The sequence below is a fragment of the Ranitomeya imitator genome, chromosome 1 (genome assembly GCF_032444005.1).
Source record: "Ranitomeya imitator isolate aRanImi1 chromosome 1, aRanImi1.pri, whole genome shotgun sequence".
Lineage (NCBI taxonomy): Eukaryota > Metazoa > Chordata > Amphibia > Anura > Dendrobatidae > Ranitomeya > Ranitomeya imitator.
This window is the reverse complement of record NC_091282.1, coordinates 756792083-756815269: the sequence shown is the minus strand read 5'-3', so window position 1 is coordinate 756815269 and position 23187 is coordinate 756792083.

Here is a 23187-nt window from a genome sequence, read left to right as displayed (position 1 = left end):
AACCGTCACAGTCCTAGCCCTTCTACATCAAATATGTTGTACAACTCTCCTACATTACTGTGCTAAATCTGCTGTATTGCGCCTTCTTTAGAAACTCAATGTTAACAATCCGATGAAGCAGATTTGAGTGTACTCTGCTTCATCGTTTCTTCAGCCCTGATGTATTGAGCTTCTGTTGCAAACTATGCTCTGCCACACCCATTCCTCAATCTAGAATCAACTCTGCTATATCGCTGTTCTTGCCATTGGTGTTGCTGTTCCAACTCCGCTACCTCGGTTTCCACTGTTCCAGCTCGCTCACCTATGTTACTGTTGTGCCAACAAGATTGCATCGCTGTACCCGTGCCACCTGCCTGTGCTCCATTAGAACTGCTCATCCACACAATGGGTAAGATGAGTGACCTCACTAGGCGAGACATAACATTAGGCCAAGTTCCTACGAGCAAATCAAAGCACATCTGCTGCAATATTAACTTATGATGGGACTGCTACTGATCTGATTACCAATCTCAAGGACATGCACATTATCCTCCCATCAATTTACATAGGCAATCCAACAGCATAATAAGGATGGTATTTATTATAGGGTGGTATCCTCTTCATTGCCGGGGGTCCTATTGTTGCTATCCACCGGCACACGTCTCATGCTGATAGATATAGAAACAGTCCTTTAGTCAATAACTTGAAATCAAGAGATTCATTTAAGGAGAAGATGCAAAAAATAAATTAACGGTGGGTTTAATTTCTGCATTGTGGTTGGCATTTCAAGGTTATCGCTCACTTTTCTCTTGATTCTAGTGTGGTAGGACGGTTGATTATCATAACTGGCACCACAAATGTTTGTTTAGCACAAATTATTGATGGAGGCTTAGCAGTTGCTGACACATTGATAGTTAGGGAAATGGCTGCTCCCGAGTTATTGGCAGGGAACTGGTACGGAGAAGAATTCAATTGTGTATATTTCGAGTAAACTCTGAGCACTTTGGATGAACATCTCGTAAATCTATGAGCATAATATGTATTACACATTTTTGTGCTGGATTCTCTGCTTACTGCGCGCAGCAGCGGCGTCTCATCTGCTCACTGTGGGTTTCTTTGTTCGGTAGCTCAATGCTTTATATGACTATCTTGGCTATGAATTGGTAGCGGTAATTAATTTTCAGGCGTCAGAGCAACAAGCTGATTGCTGCAGGTCCAGGACATTTGTAAGCAGCTGATTTTAGAAGCCTTTTCAGGGTGGACACTTGGCTGCAGGTGAAATGTAGTATTCCATGGCAGACATTCATATGCATGGCCATCCATATAATACCTGTGGCCATAATATAATCACAGTGGTGATGCTTTGGTTCACAGTAGTGAAATTCCTGCTATTCATAGGCGTCGGATAGTGAGGAGAGCTCTCATCAGAGCCACTGACTCTCGCAGAGCGCAGCATTGTGATCAGAGTTCTCTTCAATACCCGGCGCCTACGAATAGCAAGAACTTTACAGCTGTTCACAGACGCTGGAGACATCAGGTAACGTGGACTACAGTGGAGGAGCTTCATGGGAACATTTTTGATAAAAAATTGGTGAACAAGGGAGATTGTGGAGGAGTCTTTATTCAAATAAAGTATTTTTTTCTGTGTGTTTTTTTAATTTTTATTACTGGATTAGTAATGGGGGTGTTTGAAACATCTCTCCATTAGTAACCCCTGGGCTTGATGCCTGTTGACATTACACAGCTGACAAATTCCAAAAAGAATTACCCCGATTGCCATCAAACCATGGAAGAGCTGAGCAAAGCACCAGAATTGGCGCATCTAATATTCTGGGCTGGCTCCGGGCTTTTATTCTTAAGGTACCGTCACACTAAGCGACGCTGCAGCGATACCGACAACGATGTTGATCGCTGCAGCATCGCTGTTTGGTCGCTGGAGAGCTGTCACACAGACAGCTCTCCAGCGACCAACGATCCCGAGGTCCCCGGTAACCAGGGTAAACATCGGGTTACTAAGTGCAGGGCCGCGCTTAGTAACCCGATGTTTACCATGGTTACCAGCGTAAACGTTAAAAAAACAAACACTACATACTTACCTTCAGCTGTCTGTCCTCCGGCGCTCTGCTTTCCTCTGCACTGTCAGCGCCGGTCAGCCGGAAAGCAGAGCGGTGACGTCACCGCTGTGCTTTCCGGCTGGCCGGCGCTGACACAGGATGCAGGAGGAGTGCAGAGAAGCAGAGCGCCGGGGACAGACAGCGGAAGGTAAGTATGTAGTGTTTGTTTTTTTAACGTTTACGCTGGTAACCAGGGTAAACATCGGGTTACTAAGCACGGCCCTGCGCTTAGTAACCCGATGTTTACCCTGGTTACCAGTGAAGACATCGCTGGATCGGCGTCACACACGCCGATCCAGCGATGTCAGCGGGAGATCCAGCGACGAAATAAAGTTCTGGACTTTCCTCAGCGACCAACGATCTCCCAGCAGGGGCCTGATCGTTGGTCGCTGTCACACATAACGATTTCCTTAACGATATCGTTGCTACGTCACAAAAGGCAACGATATCATTAACGATATCTACCATCATTGGAAGATCAGCTGTACTGGCATTTAGCCGATACAGCTGATCGCAATGATGGGAGAAGGAGCGCTGCGCTCATTCCACCATCATCACCCTGTCAGTGTCGGCATCTGATGTCGCCAACACTGACAGCGGGCGCGATGACGTCATTGCCCGGCGCCCGCTGTCAGGAGATCAGCGCAGCAGGAGCAGCGCAGGAACCAGGAAGAAGAGAGGTGAGTATTTTATTTTTTTTTTCTTTTAATGGGTGCTGCCTTATTACAGGGTCTGACCATAGGGGGGCTGCCTTATTACAGGGTCTGCCAAAGGGGGTGCTGCCTTATTACAGGGTCTGCCTATAGGGGTGCTGCCTTATTACAGGGTCTGCCAAAGGGGGTGCTGCCTTATTACAGGGTCTGCCTATAGGGGTGCTGCCTTATTACAGGGTCTGCCAAAGGGGGTGCTGCCTTATTACAGGGTCTGCCTATAGGGGTGCTGCCTTATTACAGGGTCTGCCTATAGGGGTGCTGCCTAATTACAGGGTCTGACCTATAGGGGTGCTGCCTCATTACAGGGTCTGCCTATGGGGGGCTGCATTATTACAGGGTCTTACTGTGGAGGCTGCCTTATTACAGGGTCTGCCTATAGGGGTGCTGCCTTATTACAGGGTCTGACCTATAGGGGTGCTGCCTCATTACAGGGTCTGCCTATAGGGGCGCTGCCTTATTACAGGGTCTGACTGTGGGGGTGCTGCCTTATTACAGGGTCTGCCTATAGGGGTGCTGCCTTATTACAGGGTCTGACTATAGGGGTGCTGCCTTATTGCAGGGTCTGACTGTGGGGGTGCTGCCTCATTACAGGGTCTGCCTATAGGGGTGCTGCCTTATTACAGGGTCTGACTATAGGGGTGCTGCCTTATTGCAGGGTCTGACTATAGGAGTGCTGCCTTATTACAGGGTATGCTTATAGGGGTGCTGCCTTATTACAGGGTCTGACCTATAGGGGTGCTGACTTATAACAGGGTCTGACTGTGGGGGCTGCCTTATTACAGGGTCTGCCTATAGGGGTGCTGCCTTATTACAGGGTCTGCCTATAGGGGTGCTGTCTTATTACAGGGTCTGCCTATAGGGGTGCTGCCTTATTACAGGGTCTGACTCTGGGGGTTCTGCCTTATTACAGGGTCTGACTAAGGGGGCTGCCTTAATACAGGGTCTGACTATGGGGGCTGCCTTATTACAGGGTCCGCCTAAAGGGGTGCTGCCTTATTACAGGGTCCACCTATAGGGGTGCTGCCTTATTACAGGGTCTGACTATGGGGTTCTGCCTTATTACAGGGTCTGACTATGGGGGTGCTGCCTTATTACAGAGTCTGCCTATAGGGTGCTGCCTTATTACAGGGTCTGTCTATGGGGTGCTGCCTTATTGCAGGGTCTGACTATGGGGGTGCTGCCTTATTACAGGGTCTGCCTATGGGGGCTGCCGTATGCTATAGAGTCTACCTATGGGGAGTGCATTATACTATATTGTGGACTATTTTGTGCATCATGCTACTGTATATGGAGGCTATCTAGGGGGCCATCATTCAGTATGGAGATTACAGTGTGGGGGTCATTATACATTGTTGGAGCCATCAAACAGTTTGGGTGCTACTAAGAAGTCAGTATACTGTGGGTGCATTATACTGTGTATAAGAGAGCATCATGCTGTGTAAAGGGGAGCTGTACAGGGGAAAACTCGGGACTTTATTAAATGTAAAGTGGGCACTTATTGTTGTAGGGGAACTCAGGTTACTGTGGCTATCAAAGGGGCACACAGGGCATTAATACTTTCTAGGGCCAAAATATGGCACTTGCACCTGGCATTACTATATTGTAGAGAGTTGCTTTAGAATTTAGAGGGCACAAAGAACCACACAGCAGGTGCAGTAATAGGGACACATACGGCAGCAGCGGCTCAGTATTGGGGTATCAGGTGCAATAATAGGGACACATACGGCAGCAGCGGCTCAGTATTGGGGTATCAGGTGCAGTAATAGGGACACATACGGCAGCAGCGGCTCAGTATTGGGGTATCAGGTGCAATAATAGGGACACATACGGCAGCAGCGGCTCAGTATTGGGGTATCAGGTGGAGTAATAGGGACACATACAGCAGCAGCGGCTCAGTATTGGGGTATCAGGTGTAGTAATATGGTCACATACGGCAGCAGAGGCTCAGTATTGGGGAATCAGGTGTAGTAATAGGGACACATACGGCAGCAGCGGCTCAGTATTGGGGTATCAGGTGCAGTAATAGGGACACATACGGCAGCAGCGGCTCAGTATTGGGGTGTCAGGGGCAGTAATAGAGACACATACGGCAGCAGCGGCTCAGTATTGGGGTGTCAGGGGCAGTAATAGGGACACATACGGCAGCAGCAGCTCAGTATTGGGGTATCAGGTGCAGGAATAGGGACATATACGGCTGCAGCGGCTCAGTATTGAGGTATCAGGAGCAGTAATAGAGACACATACGGCAGAAGCGGCTCAGTATTGGGGTATCAGGTGCAGTAATAGGGACACGTACAGCAGCAGCGGCTCAGTATTGGGGTATCAGGTGCAGTAATAGGGACACATACGGCAGCAGAGGCTCAGTATTGGGGTATCAGTAGGATGGGGATGTGCAGGTTGGGAATAAATGATGATGGGGCTGGAATATGAGAAGTGAAATATGTCTTTGTTGTATTCTCTGCAGAAGTCGTCATGTTAGTCTGGGCCAGATGGAAAAGACGGGAAAAATGAACGATTCGTCAGAGAACCTCAGCGGTAAGACACTATCTGTAACTGTGCTGTGATCTATGTTCTGTAGGGCTGGTATCTACCACTGACCATATGGCGGTAATATCCATATTGGTCTTTATATAGAGATTATCTTCACTAACAGTGCAGTCATCTGCTAAGGTCCTCCAGTGTTAGGGCGCATCACCGAGTTGTAATAAAGGTTACCTGGTTAGGGGCCCGCTCAGAAGCTTCGGCCCCCCTGGACCAAAACCCTAGCTATGCCACTGGGTGCAACTTTATAATATTTAGGGGGGCGGACATTATTCTAAACTTTCCCTCCCACAACTCTCCTTGAACTGCATGTAGAGGACAGTGTGCAGAGCATCACATTATCAGGTGTTCTATAAACCCCATGCTGCAATGCAGCCGGACAATTACAGTAATGGCAGTAGTCAACATGGCTATGGCATTACAGTCTGTGCCAGACAATCCCTACATGTTTATTGGCTGTCTGACAGGTGCAAAGATGTGGGGTGGAGACTCAAGCATGGCACACAAGCATCTGTGATATTCTGTTGAATAATGTGCACATCGGAGCACCCCAATGATCGAGTATCGAACAGTAGCGAGCATGCTCACTCATCACTGTTGTGCAGCACTTGTTACTCCAAATGACATTTTATAAGGGGCTGTCCACTATTAGGAATACCTCTTCTCATCCCTCACATTTGTGCCAGTTAAAATAAAAGCACCTATACTCATTTCCCATGCCGGCACCATTCCAGTGGTGTCGGCACTCGTATTTCCAGAGCTCACGTAAGATTATTATGTCACACAAGCCCTGGGCCCAAGTAGCCCTGGCTTCACTGTCGTTGACTTTGGACGTATTGAACATCAACAGGATGCCAGGGCTGCACTCAGATTTCCTCTTGATGTTTGAGTTGCTTGAAGGCGGGAAGGGGCGGTGAAGGCAGCACTCATTGGGTGCCTGGGATCATGAGAAAATAAAACCTCACGTGAGCATCAGAAACACGAGCGCAGACACTGCTTTGAATGGCACCGGCGCAGGAGATGAGTATAGGGGTTTTTACACTAAAGGAGCCAAATGTAAGGAATGTTGTCCAAGCTCATTTTTCACACAGTGAAAGGAAAGGTGGCTGTGCATGCATGGTTTTCACTATTCACTTATTTGGGTGGTTCAAAGATAAACTAAGATACTGTTATTACGGTAATTTCAATTGTAGTAATGATTATTTAAGACGACTGTCATAAAACACAACACAACAAAATCCGTTTGTTGAAAGAAGAAATATTACTGAAGAGTTAACGCATACATTTTCACATCATTAACATTCAATTCATTTCAAGGATTAATTTACAAATTCAATTAGTTGGACAATTTTAATCAGAATATGACTGCATCTCCGATCCATCAGGGTGAATTTTGTTGAGTATAAAATGTAAAGCTTCCGTTGGAGAGAAATAGCCAGAAAAGTTATGTCTGTCTCTTTCGCTTGCACATATCACAGTCAGAAAAGTGATTCATTTAGATTTCTAGTTGGAAGGAAAAGTTTATGGCAAAGCTTTCTGGATAATATTATGCAAATCATAAAGATTTTAAAGATAATCAGTTTCAACAGCTCTTAAACTTGCCAACAAGTCTATTCTTAGTGCCCAGCAGCTCATTATGATTTTACTGCCATGCATCCAGCTGTTGAGCTTGACAAGTGAGTGAAAGGGAAAAAAAAAGTGTAAAAAAAAAAAAAAAAATCTGTACATGTTCTTTGTTGTTATTATTATTATTATATATTTATTTATATAGCACCATTAATTCCATGGTGCTGTACATGAGACGGGGTTACATCAAAATACAAATATCACTTACAGTAAAGTAACTAACAATGACAGACTGATACAGAGGGGAGAGGACCCTGCCCTTGCGGGCTTACATTCTACAGGATTATGGGGAAGGAGACATTAGGTCGGGGGTTTTAGTAGCTCTGAAGGTGTTGAGGTGGCCGTGTGGTCATTACAGGTTGTAAGCTTCTTTGAAGAGATGGGTTTTCAGGTTCCATTTGAAGGATCCAAATGTGGTGGATAACCGGATGTGTTGGGGCACTGAATTCCAGAGGATGGGGGATATTCGGGAGAAGTCTTGGAGGCGATAATGTGAGGAGCGAATAAGCGTAGAGGAGAGGAGGAGGTCTTGGGAGGATCGGAGATTACGTTTGGGAAGATACTGAGAGATTAGTACGGAAATATACGGAGGAGAAAGGTTATGGATGGCTTTGTAGGTCAGTGTTAGTAGTTTAAACTGGATATGCTGGGAAATTGAGAGCCAGTGAAGGAATTTGCAAAGAGGGGAAGCAGGAGTGTAGCGAGGAGAGAGATTAATTAGTCAGGCAGCAGAGTTAAGGATGGACTGGGGAGGTGCAACTATGTTAGCAGGGAGGCCACAAAGGAGGATGTTGTAGTAGTCGAGGCGAGAGATGATTAGGGCATGCACAAGCATTTTGGTAGAGTGAGGGTTGAGGGAAGGATGGATTCTGGAAATATTTTTGAGCTGGAAGTGAAAGGAGGTGGCGAGAGCTTGAATGTGTGGTTTAAAGGGCAGGGCAGAGTCAAGGGTAACTCAGAGGCAGTGAATTATCGGGATGGGGAAAAGTGTGAATTCATTTATTGTGATATATAGATCAGGTATGGAAGATGTGCGAGATGGAGGAAAGATAATTAGTTTGGTTTTGTCCACATTGAGTTTGAGGAAGCGAGAGGAGAAGAAGGAGGATATGGCTGATAGACACTCTGGGATTCTGGACAGCAGATAGGTGACATCTGGGCCAGAGAGGTAGATCTGAGTGTCATCGGCATATAGATGGTACTGGAAGCCATAAGACTATATGAGTTGTCCTAGATCAAGGGTATAGATTGAGAGGAGAAGAGGTCCTAGGACAGAGCCTTGAGGGACACCAACAGAGAGGGGGCGAGATGAAGAGGTAGTATGCGAGTAGGAAACGCTAAATGTGTGTTTGGTAAGATATGAGGAGATCCAGGATAGGGTGAGGTCTTTGACACCTAAGGAAGAGAGGATCTGTAGTAGGAGGCAGTGGTCAACTATGTCGAAGGCAGAGGACAGGTCTAGAAGGATGAGTATAGAGAATTGTCTGTTAGCTTTGGCTGTAAGTAAGTCGTTCGTAAGTTTGGTCAGGGCAGTCTCAGTGGAATGTTGGGGACAGAAGCCAGATTGTAGGCTGTCAAAGAGAAAGTTAGATGCAAGGTAAGAGGAAAGTTCTGCGTGGACATGCTGCTCAAGTAGTTTAGAAGCAAATGGGAGCAAAGATATGGGGCGATAGCTGGACATAGCGCTCTGGTCATGGGAAGGCTTTTTGAGGATAGGTGTGATTGTGGCATGTCTTTCAAAGCAGAGGGGAATGTACCCAAAGTTAGCGATAGATTGAAGAGATGGGTTAGGGATGGGATTAGTGTAGTGGTGAGGTTGGGGAGGAGGTGGGATGGGATGGAGCCAAGTGCACAAGTGGTGAGGTGTAATTTGGAGAGAAGATGAGCAAGCTGTCCTTCAGTGATTTGGGGGAGGGAAGTTATGGGGTTAGGGCATTTTTCTGGCATACAAAGGGGTTGTGGTGGTCGGACAACAAAGACTCGCCTTGTTTGGTCTATCTTATTTTTGAAGTGTGTGGCAAAGTCTTCAGCAGAGATGAAGGAAGTCGGAGAGGGCAGTGGTGGGCGGAGGAGGGAGCTAAAGGTGTTGAACAACTGTTTGGGGTTGTGGGATAAAGAAGATATGAGGGATGTGAAATAGGCTTATTTAGCAGAGGTGAGAGCTGATTTGAATGCGAGTGTTGCTTGTTTGAGTGCAGTGAAATCATCTTGCGAATGCGTTTTCTTCCAACGCTGTTCTGCAATTCTGGATACTTTGCCGAAGCTTTTAAGTGATGTTATTGTGCCAGGGTTGTCTATTAATTCGTCACACTCTGCTATGCATGACAGGGGCGACCGAGTCGATGGCTGGTGCGAGAGTGGCATTGTAGAAACTAGTGGGCAGTGACTGTGTTGTGGAGTGCAGCTATGGAGGACAGTGGCGAAATAGAGTCAGAGAGTGTGCGAGGGTCTAGATGTCTAAAGTTTTTGCGGGGGTGCGCATGTTGCTGGACATGGATAGGGGGAGAGGGGAGGATGTGAAGTTAAAAAGTGAGCAGAAACGATTGAAGACCAGGTTTAATGTGTGTCCGTTTGTGTGGGTGGCTGAGAAGGACCACTGAGTAAGTCCAAAAGATGAAGTAAGGAACAGGAGTTTGGTGGTTGCTTACTGGTGGGTGTCAATGGAGATGTTGAAGTCACCCATTATGATTGTGGGAATGTCAGCAGACAAAGTGAATGAGCCAGGTGGAGAATTGGTCAATAAAGGCAGTGGTCAGGCCCGAAGGTCGGTATATTACGACTATTTGGAGGCTGGAGGGAGAGGAGATGCGGACAGAGTGGACTTCAAAAGAGGGGAGAATAAGGGAGGGTAGAGGTGGAATTGGGTTAAGGTACAGTTGGAAGAAAGGAAAAGGCCCACTCCTCCACCATGTCTGTTGCCCGTACGAGGAGTGTTGGTGAATTGGAGGCTGCCATAGCATAGCGCAGCAGGAGAGGCTGTGTCAGCCATGTTTCGGTTAGGCCCAGGAAGGAAAGATTATGAGAGGTAAAGAGATCATGAATCATATGGAGTTCATTGCAGACAGAGCGGGCATTCCAGAGTGATCCAGAGAGAGGGAGCAGGGTGGTTTGTGTCAAGGGCACGGATTTGAGGTGGGCAAGATTTCGGGTGTTTATGTTGGGTTGGGAGCAGTAGAAGGGGTAATAATTAGAGGTATGAGCTGTGGGGGTCCAGGATTGGGAGATATGTCGCCAGCAGTGAGGAAAAGCAGAGAGATTCAGAGCAGGTGGGAGAGAGTAGAGTGAGCGGCTTGTTTTGTGTTTTATTAGGAGAGAACTGAGGTTGAGGAGCAGGTCAGCGGAGGAGGTCAGGTAGGGAGGCAGGAGGGAAGGAAAGATTATTACTTGGTTAGAGGGTGCTGGGTTTTGGGGATAGCGAAGGAGAGTGAGGAGTAATGGAGCCAAAACTGTTAGAGTGTATGTCAGCATGATGAGAATAAGTATGGTGGAAAGGGAAAAAAATTTAGTACATTTATTAACAGTGGTTAGTCGTACCTTCTGTTCACTTCTGGCTCATTTCCGGCATATTTCTACTGTCATCCTTTTAGAGCCATCCTTATAGAGACAGACCACAGTCCAGACTGACCTGTGGCTCTGAATTTATAACAGGCTAAGTGCACATGAAATAGGCCAGGTGTAATAAGGAGGAGGGGCAGTAGGGAAACTAATCACAGACACAGGAGGGGAGAAATTAGAAGACAGAAGGAAAAATGCAAAAGGAAATAGAACCAAATGGAAAGTTAAAGCCAACTGTATGTTAGCATCAAGGAATTATGGTAGGAAAACATGCAGGAAGAAAAAGAAAAAAAATACATTAATAGCAGCCAGAGAATATGCCAGGAATAGCAGACGCATACAGGGTGGGAAGGAACAGGAAAGCTGGGTGATTGTGATGGGATTGCAGACAGAGGACATACTAGGAATAGCAGACGGATACAGGGTGGGAAGTATCAGGAAAGCTGAGTGATGGTGATTGGATTTTGATTGCAGCCAGACTACATACCAGGAATAGCAGACGGATACAGGGTGGTAAGGATCAGGAAAGCTGGGTGATGGTGATGGGATTGGGATTGCAGCCAGAGGACATACATGTTCTTGATCTAGATGTGTAAACAGATTATTTTACAGTAGGGCTCAATCAGACAAGCCCTCCATGGTGACTTGGTTATGGATAAGATAATGATGATCACCCGCAATGTGTAACCTCATTGTTAGTCTATGAGGGGAAAAAGTCATGACATCAAATTTCAAAATTATTTGAATTCTTGGAATGGAGATCAAAATCACATATTATGATTGTGCCATGGTTAAGATTTTGCCATAAAATGTCTTGTAAAATTGTAAATAAACCAGGAAACTCTACCAAAAAGAATAAATCTTTTTCTTGAAGCTCTTCAATTCTGGAAACTTGTAGTGTTCAGTGAAGTCTTCACCAATGAGAAGTAATCACATGTACCTGTGACTTCTGAAAATAATTGTCACTGGATTAACCCCTTTATGCTGCAGTCTCACAATTTTGACACAAAACATACATTTGTATCAATTATTTGTGTCACATTTTGTTAGTGATTTTCAAATAGTAGAAGGAATGGTTTTATCAATAGACCCAACCCTGAGGAGCTATTGAACTTATTTTTCCTCCACTTGAAAAGCAGCTATGATTGTACACTACTGCCTTGCTGTCATGATCCAGGCCGGGTTTTGTCTTGTTTCTCATTTCCCGGTCTGGTCATGTCAGGGGTTTACTTTCCCTGCCTCGTTCCTGTGTCCGGTCTGCTATATCTCTCTGCTGCAACCTGTGTGCAGTGGCAGTCATATTGCTTGCCTTCGGCACGGTAGCTGGCTCTGGCGAGTTCCTGATCTGTCCTGCTGCATTCATCTAATCCGACCCATGTCTGTTGACCTCCCACCTACCTGTACCTGCTCCTTATTTCCCTGTGTGTTTGGATTCCCCTGGTAATTGACTTTAGCTTGGCTCTGACCTGATCCTGTCCCTCCCTTCTGGTATCTCTGCTATTGACAGGTGCTGACCTTTGGCACTCGTCTGACTCTGTGCTTTAGTTTTCCCTTTTGTGCTGCGTTATCCACTGGTATTGACTATGCTCTCTGACTATTCCACTGCCCTCTAGTGGTAGCTTTGCTGTATTACTGTGGATCTGTTTCTTATTAGTATATTCAGCTCACTCTCCACTCTGTTGCCATCTAGTGGAGTTTGTGTTACTCTGCATTAACCCTCAGTATTACAGCATGACACATGCATCCAGAAGTTGCCCTTGGCAAATTTGTCAAATGTAGAACCATGTGAATTTTTTTTTTAAATGTTGTGGATCAAGATATATGTACCGCTGCATTCATTACTGAGTCAGCTTGAGGCGATGCTCACACATTCAGGGTTTTTTTCATCAGTATTGGTAAGCCAAAATCAGGAGTTGAACAGTCAGAGGAAAAGAAAAATAGACACATGTGCACCTTTACTGTATTTTTTACTCACTCCTGGTTTTGCCCTACAAATACTGATATAAAATACAGACCAAATACTGCACGTGTGAATGTGGCCTAAGCCTCCATGATGACTTGTTTACTAGTAAGTAATGAGTTATCATTGAGGATGAGCAAACTCGGTGATACTCTGATATTACTCGAGTATCTGGGTACTCGATTGTACTCGTTACTCAGCAAGCATTGGGCAGCGCTTGATGTAAAACTCTAATTCCCGCCCCCAGGGCCGGACTGGCCATTGGGCAATTCTGGCAAATGCCAGAAGGGCCTGTCTGGTCATGGGCTGCCTTGTCTGCTATGTTGTTAGCAGAATCAGTGTTCTTAAGACACCCATACTGTTAAGAGTTGTGATCGAGCACAAAGTCGCTGACTCCGTCACTTACCCCAGCAGGACACAGGTATCATTAGAAATATTGGTCTTGTAAATCTTGCTTTCCTCCATCCACGATAATGTTAATAATATATCCCCATCTGTTGCTTGGAAATGGGACAACATGGGCCTGTGTGATTGCAAATGCCAGGGCTGAATTTTAGTTCCACCCCGCATATTTGGCACCTGCTACACAGCCAATAAGCAAGTGGGGATTGCCTGTGAGTCACTGCAATTCTGTAGTCATCCTGGTTGTAGCATTACTGTGATTGGCTGGCCGTGTGACATCATTAGGGGTTATAAAAGAATAAGAGCCGCCCGGCTCGGCACACTGAAGCCATTGCACACTTCATATTGGAGAGAGAGAGTGCTTGGCCAGGCCTGTGTGCACAGTATAATGAATCATAGGCCTGTAGTGCTCATACACCAGTAGCTGAAGCTGAGCCATCATACTAAGAGCCCTTCTAAGGGCTCATAGTTTGCTTTGCAGTTTGCATCACACACATTCTGCGTTTAGTCTTGGGAGGGAGAGAGAGTCGTGTGAGCAGAGGCAGTGGTAGAACACAGTCTGTAAACAGGGTTAAGGGCTGTGCAGTCCCTGGCAAAATATAAAGATGTGACTTTTTGTGTGAAAATATTGAATATATTGTTTGATCCATTGATTATTACGTGCTTTGCTATACATTTTTGTGTTATATAGCACTCCAGAAAAGTGTTAAAAAAATTTTTGGGTTAAATGTCCCACCCATACAGTATTCTGTGACCTGGGGTACATTACTGTGATATCTATCTCTCCAAAAAGGTTTTAAAAAGTGTAAAAAAAAATTGCTTGTTCAAACTTCTCAGCCATACAGTATTCCATGGTCTTGGGTGCATTTATGCAATATCTAACACTACAAAAATGCATTTACAAAAATGTTCTGGGTTAAATTTCTCAGCCATACACTATTCTGTAGTCTGGTATACATTTATGTGGTATGTAAGACTCTAAAAAAAAGTGTTAACATTTTTTGCTGTATTCAATTCATCTGTACAGTGTAACATGCTTGGTGGGCGACAAAGATGGCAGAACCATGCGAGACTCCCAGGGGAGTGACCAGAGGAATATGAGAGCCAGAAGAAGCTGGCGCAACAGCGGTGGTGGCAGGAGCATGTGGTGTGGATCTGGCCCATTACCCAGAACCACCAAGGTCTGAACCCAGGCGGCATCTGTTACCACTGGGGTTCTTGCTGACTGCAGATGGGAGAGCAAGGATCCAGGAACAGGTGAGTAGACTGCGGGATTTAGGCTGGTTAAAAGAGACAAGGAGGCAAGCCATTACCAGGTCTGGACAAATGTTATTGGGCCTGCTAGCCATAAGGTACTGAGAGTTGGCATCCTGGGGGGTGTTGTTACTTATGATCATCAGCAGAGAAGGGGGTCCATTGAGAAGCCTCATCACATCTTGTTCAACCATCAGGCAGTAAAGACTGAACACTTGCCTCAAAGGCTGCAATAGCTGATGATTGCAACCAGGGTCACGTTGCTCAAAATGGAGGAGCAACATCGCTGGCATGCAGTGGGTGTGATCACAGGAGGACAGGAGCAAGATGAACCCTTCACAAGGAATGAATGGGCCTGGGAAAGGCTACTTGAGGTGGCTCGAGACAGGGCTACTACCAAACCCATACTGTCCTATTGCTTCCCCACCACCTATGCAGAAGCAGCCAATGGGGCATGTGACACAGGGGACTGTTGCACATTTCAATAAGTTGGGGACTCCAGCACTACCGGCAGCCGGGTCACTTACAACCCAGGCATCTGGGAATCGGTTTCCAGGAATATGGAGGCAGTCCCCCCAGCTTCCTGAAGAAGGAGAAGAAGCTGACACCAGAAGAGAATTACTGTGTTAATCTCCTTATAATTTTTTCCTGGCTTTCCATTTTATGCAATTTCATTATGAGTTTAGCAGCACATAACCTACACTGTCAAAATATTTATGTTCCAAATTTATTTCTGGATTCAATTAGTCATCCATATAGTTTGAGGCTACGGTTTAAAGGGAACTGTCACCCCAAAAATCGCGGGTGAGGTAAGCCCACCGGCATCAGGGGCTTATCTACAGCATTCTGTAATGCTGTAGATAAGCCCTCGATGATACCTGAAAGAGGAGAAACAGACGTTAGATTATACTCACCCAGGGGCGGTCCCGCTGCTGGTCCCGTCGGATGGGTGTCTCTGGTCAGCTGCGGCGCCTCCCATCTTCATTCCAAGACGTCCTCTTCTGATCTTCAGCCACGGCTCCGGCGCAGGCATACTTTGTCTGCCCTGTTGAGGGCAGAGCAAAGTACTGCAGTGCGCATGTGCCGGGCCTCTCTGACAGTTTAGTGCGCCTTGTGTAAAACTATGGTGGGTTAAAATACAAAACCGCTTGTGCTGGCATAGTCCACAAAATTTTTTTGGCCAAAAAAATTAACTATTGTCATATACAGTATGTACTGTAGGACCTGCTTTATTTTAAATTTTGTTGGTTTCAAATAAAAAACTAAATTGGCCTGCTACAGGTGTACTCTTTAATATTTTAATGAGGCTGTCCAGTTGCTGCCTTCAGGGGTGTATAGATGACCCAGTTTGTAGTTTTTGGAAGGCTTTGCACTGTGCAGAACTTTTATGTGTGAAGGAGTAGCACAACTATACTTTCCTCACAATATTTGAATGAGACAATGGCTACTCCTAATCCTCCCCTGCCTACCAGAGGTTTCCAAAATTACCTATGGAAATTCTTTTCAATGGATTGCTTCTTCAACATTGCAGTTTCACAATTTTAAGGCACAAGATTCAGTGATATCACTCATTCTGCTATATTTTGGTGCTTATCTTCACACAGAAGGGGAAGATCCAGCACTAGACCCGCCCACGAGGAGCCATTCAACATATATTTCTCCTATTTGGAATGCATTTTTTTATTTCACATAATTTTGGATGCCTACTTTTCTCAAATAAAAATGGAAAATAATACAAGCGAAATACCGTAATTTAAAATACAATGAATGACTAAAATGTTAAATTTTTCTCTCACTCGGAATAGAATACGGTTGTAAGAATAGTGAAAGGGTAGAGGTTAATTATTAAACTGAAATGTGCCAAGCAATAACATTTGAAAAAGATATGAAGAAAATGTTAATTTGATGAAATAAGCATCACGGCTCTTTTGTATATTGTGTAAGAACAAAGAATAATTGTGTGACTAATTATGATTCATTGTGTAGGTGCTGGTGTGATAAGAATTTGTATCACGGTTAATGATAGAAAATTATTTTCTTGGGGATTATTGTAAAGTATTGTGGCTCTAAATGATTCATGCAAGCATTTTTTTTCCGCATCTTTCATTAGAGGGAAAATATTTCTGTAAATGTTGGAGTCCAGAAAACTGTTAAGCTGGCCTCACACATGAGATGGCTGTTGGTCGAATGATGCATTGGCCAACAGCCATCTCAGCTGGCTCTCCCATACATATGAGCGATTGCTCAGCCGTGTGCTCCCGCGCTCTCTATGAGAAAGCGCCTGGGTGGCTTACTTGCAAGGTTAGCAATGAATTCTGCTGTCCTAAATCGACATCTCCTCTGACGTTCAGTAGGCCGGTGCCCCTATACATATTAGAGTGTTGGCCAAACCAGTCAATATCGGTGGTATGGGTGCAAAGGATATTCAGAAGTGTGAAGCTTTCAAAAGTGTCCATGACATTTTAGAAACAATTAAAGTTTTTAACTTCCGAAAAGAATTCTCAATTTTTTTCCACATTTCTAAAAATGTTACAAATATATTGGGATTTGATTGCTGTTCTATGCAAAAACCCAAAGTAGAACTTACAAAAGATGGTGAGAAAACTATTGAGGAGGAAAGTCGCCATGTAATATTATACATTAGACTTTGTATTGATGTTGTGGTAGACAGTGACTTGTCATTTGTTTTGAAGACATGTTTATGGTAGTCAGGACAAGGATTCAGGGCAGAGTCATAAAATGATAGGGTAGTACTCTGCTGATACTCGGGTAAAAGTGTTGAACAGCAGAGTATTATTATTATTATTATTATTATACTCAGGTAACAGCAGAAGGAGAGGAATGTACTGATTTTGTTGGAGGTGCTGACTTCAATTCATGTGCTTTTGTTATTGAGGACAGAGGTACATAGCAGTGATAAAATACCAGAAGGTGAATTCTTTATAGCCAATCAACTAATGGTAGCAGAAGGAGAGGAGCGGGCTGATTTTGTGGGAGGCAATGACTTTATGTATTCACTAGATGGTGGCCCGATTCTAACGCATCGGGTGTTCTAGAATATGTATGTTTATTTATGAAGTTTTCAGAATGCTGCAATTTATACAAAGGATTTGGCCTGCCGTCCGCGACCAATTAGCGAAGCATGGTTTAAATTCCATGCCAATTTGCGGGCGGACTGCGACTGTCACTGATTGGTCATGCCCGGCCGCGAACAATCCGTGAAGCCAGGGCCTGCTTCAGGTTTTTGAGGGCCCCGGGCGAAAAAGTCTCTGTGGGCCCCCCTCTTTAACACATACCACGATTCATGATGCACAGATACAGCAGGGAAATATAGCACAGCCAAGTAGCATATAACACAGCCCACGTAGTATATAACACAGCCATGTAGTATATAAAACAGACACGTAGTATATTGCCCAGCCACATAATATATTGCACAGCCACGTATATAGCACAGCCACGTAGTATATAGTACAGAGATGTAGTATATAGCACAGCCCACATAGTATATAACCCAGGCCACGTAGTATAGAGCACAGCCACGTAATATATACCACAGCTACGTAGTATATAGCACAGCCCACATAGTATATAGCACAGAGATGTTGTATATAACACAGCCCACGCAGTATCTAAACACTGCCCACGTAGTATATAGCAATGTGGGCACCATATCCCTGTTAAAAAAATAATTAAAATAAAAAATAGTTATATACTCACCTTCCGTCGGCCCCCAGATCCAGCCCAGGCATTTACCGATGCTCCTCGCGACGCTCTGGTCCCAAGAGTGCATTGTGGTCTCACGAGATGATGACATAGCGGTCTCGTGAGACCGCTACGTCATCATCTCGCAAGATCGCAAGACCGCAATGCATGGACCAGACCATCGCGAGGAGCGGGAAAGGCCTGGGCTGGATCCGGGGGCCGACAGAAGGTGAGTATATAATGATTTTTTTTTTTATTATTATTTTTAACATTAGATCTTTTTACTTATGATGCTGCATAGGCAGCATCAATAGTAAAAAGTTGGTCACACAGGGTTAATAGCAGCATTAAGGAGTGCATTACACCGCGGCATAATGCGGTCCAATAACGCTGCCATTAACTCTGTGTGAGCGCTGACTGGAGGGGAGTATGGAGCGGGCACTGACGGCAGGGGAGTAGGGAGCGGCCACTTCGCAGTGTGCCTGCCACTGATTGGTCGTGGCCGTTTGACCGCGACCAATCAGCTACTTGGGATTTCCATGACAAACAGACAGACAGACAGACGGAAGTGACCCTTAGACAAATATATAGTACACTAGATTGTGGCCCGATTCTAACGCATCGGGTATTCTAGAATATGCATATCCCCGTAGTATATGGACAATGATGATTCCAGAATTCGCGGCAGACTGTGCCCGTCGCTGATTGGTCGAGGCAACCTTTATGACATCATCGTCGCCATGGCAACCATTATGACATCTACATCGATACTGTGCCCGTCGCTGAATCAGAGACGCGGGATGTCTATGTCCTTTATGACATCATCGTCGCTGTGTCGGTCGCTGATTGGTCGAGGCCTGGCGGCCTCGACCAATCAGAGATGCGGGATTTCCAGGACAGACAGACAGGCAGACAGACGGAAAAACCCTTAGGCAATTATATATATAGATTAAGTGAGAAACAATCCTATTTTAAAGTGGCTGGGTAAAGTTAGAAAATAAACTTTACCTTTTTGTAAAAACAGCGGCACTCTGTCCATGCCTGATCTTGCAACTCATACTTATCTATAATGGAAATAGGTTGTTATACCCAACACAACCACACACAAGGGTGGCACTGTTTTGAAAAAAAAATGACCTTTTTTTCTAAACACGAACACACGCAGGCCTATGCATATATCTATTTTCTACATTTGCATACATTTGCATCCTCGACTCAATTCTGATTGCTGTATTAGCCAAGAGCCTCATTTCAATCACAGCGAGCCATACAACTGTTAAATGTATAGCAAAATAAACGAGAACATGACATCTCATTATAAAGGTGGCTTAACCTTTAAGGGATTACTTTGGTTACTGTAATACTATTAAGTACAGAGCATATTCCTCCCCTGCTCAGTGACTAATAATCCCAGATGAATAGATTTTGATTACAATCTAGGAGTGAAAGTCAATTGTACCCAACTTGAAGTCCCAGCACCATTGGTGATTAATGTGTTCATCATGTTGCGCTTGCTTTGAGTGTTTGACCAGAAAGCCTTCTGCAAACAGCAAATGTCAATGCATATGGTAAATGCTACAGGCACCCCCAGGGAGATCTCAAACAAATGTATTGTTGGATTGAAGTTGGCTACTAATGTTGTTAAGCCTGATGGAGATCTTTCCTCATAATTAAATCCATGCCTTACTGGGTATACATTTAATCTATATTATTTGAATACAGTTACCTTATTACAAGGTACAAAAATGTCCAAAATTATCCAAAAAACAGTTATTTCATACTGATAAAAGAGCACATGACAAAATGCTATATTTTACAACTCCCCATTTGACCATAGGATTATGTTGGCACCTCCAAATTATACAGCTCAGGACACAATAAAATCATAAGGAACTACAAAGTAACTGTGCCCAGAGGTGTATCTAAGTTTTATAGCAAGAACTCAGAATGGCGTCTCCCCCCCCCCCCCCCGGCATGTATGCGATTTGCACACTTGTGAGTGCAATGCAAAAAAACTAGCGTGAGTGTCTCGCACCAATACCGGCACTGCCGCCAGCACTCGGACTGGAGCATGCGATTGCATGTATTTCTATGCAGCTGAACGCTCCGTCCCGAGTGCCGGTGGCAGTGTCGGGTATTGATGCAAGTTTCTCGCATTGCACTCGCAAGTGTGACCCCGGCCTTAGTCACGTGCCAACGAGCTGCTCGCTCTAATTCAATGGTCAGTTAAAAACTGAGAGAAGCAAAAGATAATCTCGTCACGTAACAGCGCAAGTATGAAAATTGCATATGAGTGAAGCGGCCATGTGATGACTGCTGGAACCAGCAAGCAGAGCTGTATCTTGACAGTAAGTATATTACACGCTGTTAGGATTGGCTGCAGGGCTTCATTTTATAATTAAAGGGTGCGTCCAGGTTTGAGATGAAAGTCTGCAGTCACTATAGGTGGCTACAGGCTTCTGAATTCTCACAGCGCATGCACTGCACACTTTTAGGATTCTCCATTGCACAAATATGTGATTTGGATACTTGTGGCCACATTCCGAGTAGACGTACCCAGCCTCGCTCAATTCATTTTCATTGAGTGAGGCCACACATGTCTAGAGAATCCTGACAGCATGCAGTGCGCACTGAGAATTCTGAAGTCTGCAGTCACATAGGAATTAATAGGGGTTGTCTAAATTTGTGAGGAGTCTGCAGTTATTCTAACATAAATAAAAATATGAGAATTAGTCAGTATCACAAAAAAAATGTTACTTAAGATTGCGGTGTTATTATAATAAACCCTTAGATTCCCTAGATACACAGTCAATGCCCCCACAGTAAACACCCCCCCAGGGAATGAAATAGCCCTCCAAGCAGTAAATACCCCCATCCTATCTTTGGTGTCTTCAGCCCCAGTGTGGAGCACTTACCACCAGTGTTTGCCTCTCTTACGCCGGAGAGTGACGTCAGCAGCGTTATCACGTGACATGATCACACTGCTGGCGTCTCTGTGACCCGGTGGGCAGAGGTTCAATTGTACTTGCTTCTGTACTCACGTCCTATCATACTGCAGGTGCTACTATTTAAACCTACCCCAGCAGGGGTAGGATTAAATAGTAGCACCTGGAGTGTGACAGGACAGGCTAAATAATAAATGAAAAACACCTGCTGTCAAAAAACAATGGAAAAGGCAAAAGGTAATACTAATCAGTACCCAGACAGCAACAGAAGAGCACAGGAGAGCCGGATCGAATCCCAAGGCATGACACATTGTAGACCTATCCTTAGGATAGGTCATCAATGTCTGATCGATGAAGGTGCAACACCCGGCACCACGCCCGATCAGCTGTTCCCGGTGTCGGCCAGAACTGTTCAGTTATGAATCTTATTCTAATTCCATAATTAGGCTGAAAGTGTAGGGCTCTTGAAACATAATTTCTTGGCTGTCTCTATGTAGCGGTACGCACACTAAGAGATTTCATCAGAGAGCTTGACTTTACTGCAGAGACATGTATGAAGATTCCAGAAGAAGTTTTATTTTCAACTTGAATTCTTGTAGTTATGCACTGTTACAGTAGATAAAAAAAACGACTATTCTGAACCAGAAATGCTAAGACATGAACTTCTAACATGGCTGAAATACACAGAATGAAGAAGAAAAGATGGGTTACTAATGAGCATACATGGAGGACAAACTCTAAAAAGGCAAGCCGTATTGCGTAGCAGCAAAACAGCCATAATAGCAGTGGACGAGTACTACAAATACACCCTCTATTGATTTAAATAGATTTTGGATGTGTATCACCCGGCCATGGCCACTATTCCGTCAATGGAGATGTGCAACTCTGTAACTGAGCAGATCTGGCGGGGGTGCCGGGTGTAGCACCCCCACTGATTAGACATTGATTACTTATCCTAAGAATTTGAAATGTTTAAGTCCCAGACAATCCCTTTAAAGGGTATAGTTCCCTACATACATAGGGAATATTTTATATTACCGTATATATTCGAGTATAAGCTGACCCGAATAGAAGCCGACCCCCCTAATTTGGCCACAAAAAACTGGGAAAACTTAATGACTCGAGTATAAGCCTAGGGTGGGAAATGCAGCAGCTACAAATAAATGTAAAAAGTAAAAATAGATACCAATAAAAGTAAAATTAATTGAGACATCAGTAGGTTAAGTGTTTTTGAATATCCATATTGAATCAGGAGCCCCATATAATGCTCCATAAAGTTTATGATGCTCCATAGACACATTTGCCCAATATAATGCTGCACAAATGTTGATTATGACCCCACAAGATGCTCCATAAAGATATTTGCCCCATATAGTGCTGCACAAACCTTAATTATGGCCCCATAAGATGCTCCATACAGACACTTGCCCCATATAATTCTCCACAAACGTTAATTATTGCCCCATAAGATGCTCCATAAAGATATTTGCCCCATATAGTGCTGCACAAACGTTATGGCCCCATAAGATACTCCATACAGACATTTGCCCCATATAATGCTGCACAAACGTTGATTATGGCTCCATAAGATGCTCCATACAGACACTTGCCCCATATAGTGTTGCACAAACGTTGATTATGGCCCCATACAGACACTTGCCCCATATAGTGCTGCACAAACATTATGGCCCCATACAGACTCTTGCTCCATATAGTGCTGCACAAACGTTATGGCCCCATAAGATGCTCCATACAGACACTTGCCCCATTTGCTGTTGCTGCGATAAAAAAAAAAAATCACATACTCACCTCTCCATCGCTCAGGCCCCCGGCACTTTCAATATTCACCTGCTCCCAATTCTGGGGGTCGCTCCATCTTCAGCGACTTCCGCACTGACATTCAGACAGAGGGCGCGCACTAACCACGTCACCGCGCCCTCTGACCTGAGCGTCACTGCAGAAGACGCTGAAGAGGGAGCGGCGCCCGGAACGAAGAGCAGGTGAATATCGTGCAGCGCTCCCCTCCCCATTATACTCACCTGCTCCTGGCGCTGTGCAGTCCCTGGTTCCCCTGGCGCTGCAGCTTCTAACTGTACTGAGCGGTCACCGTTACCGCTCATTACAGTAATAAATATGCGGCTCCACCCCTAAGGGAGGTGGAGCCGCATATTCATTACTGTAATGAGCGGTACCATGTGACCGCTCAGTACAGGAAGAAGCTGCGGCGCCGGGGAACAGGGACCTGCAGGGACCGCGCCGAGAGCAGGTGAGTATTATTAGACAGCCCCCGCTCCCCCTTCCATGCCAAACCCTGGGTATGACTCGAGCATAAGCCGAGAGGGGGACTTTCAGCCCAAAAAAATGGGCTGAAAATCTCAGCTTATACTTGAGTA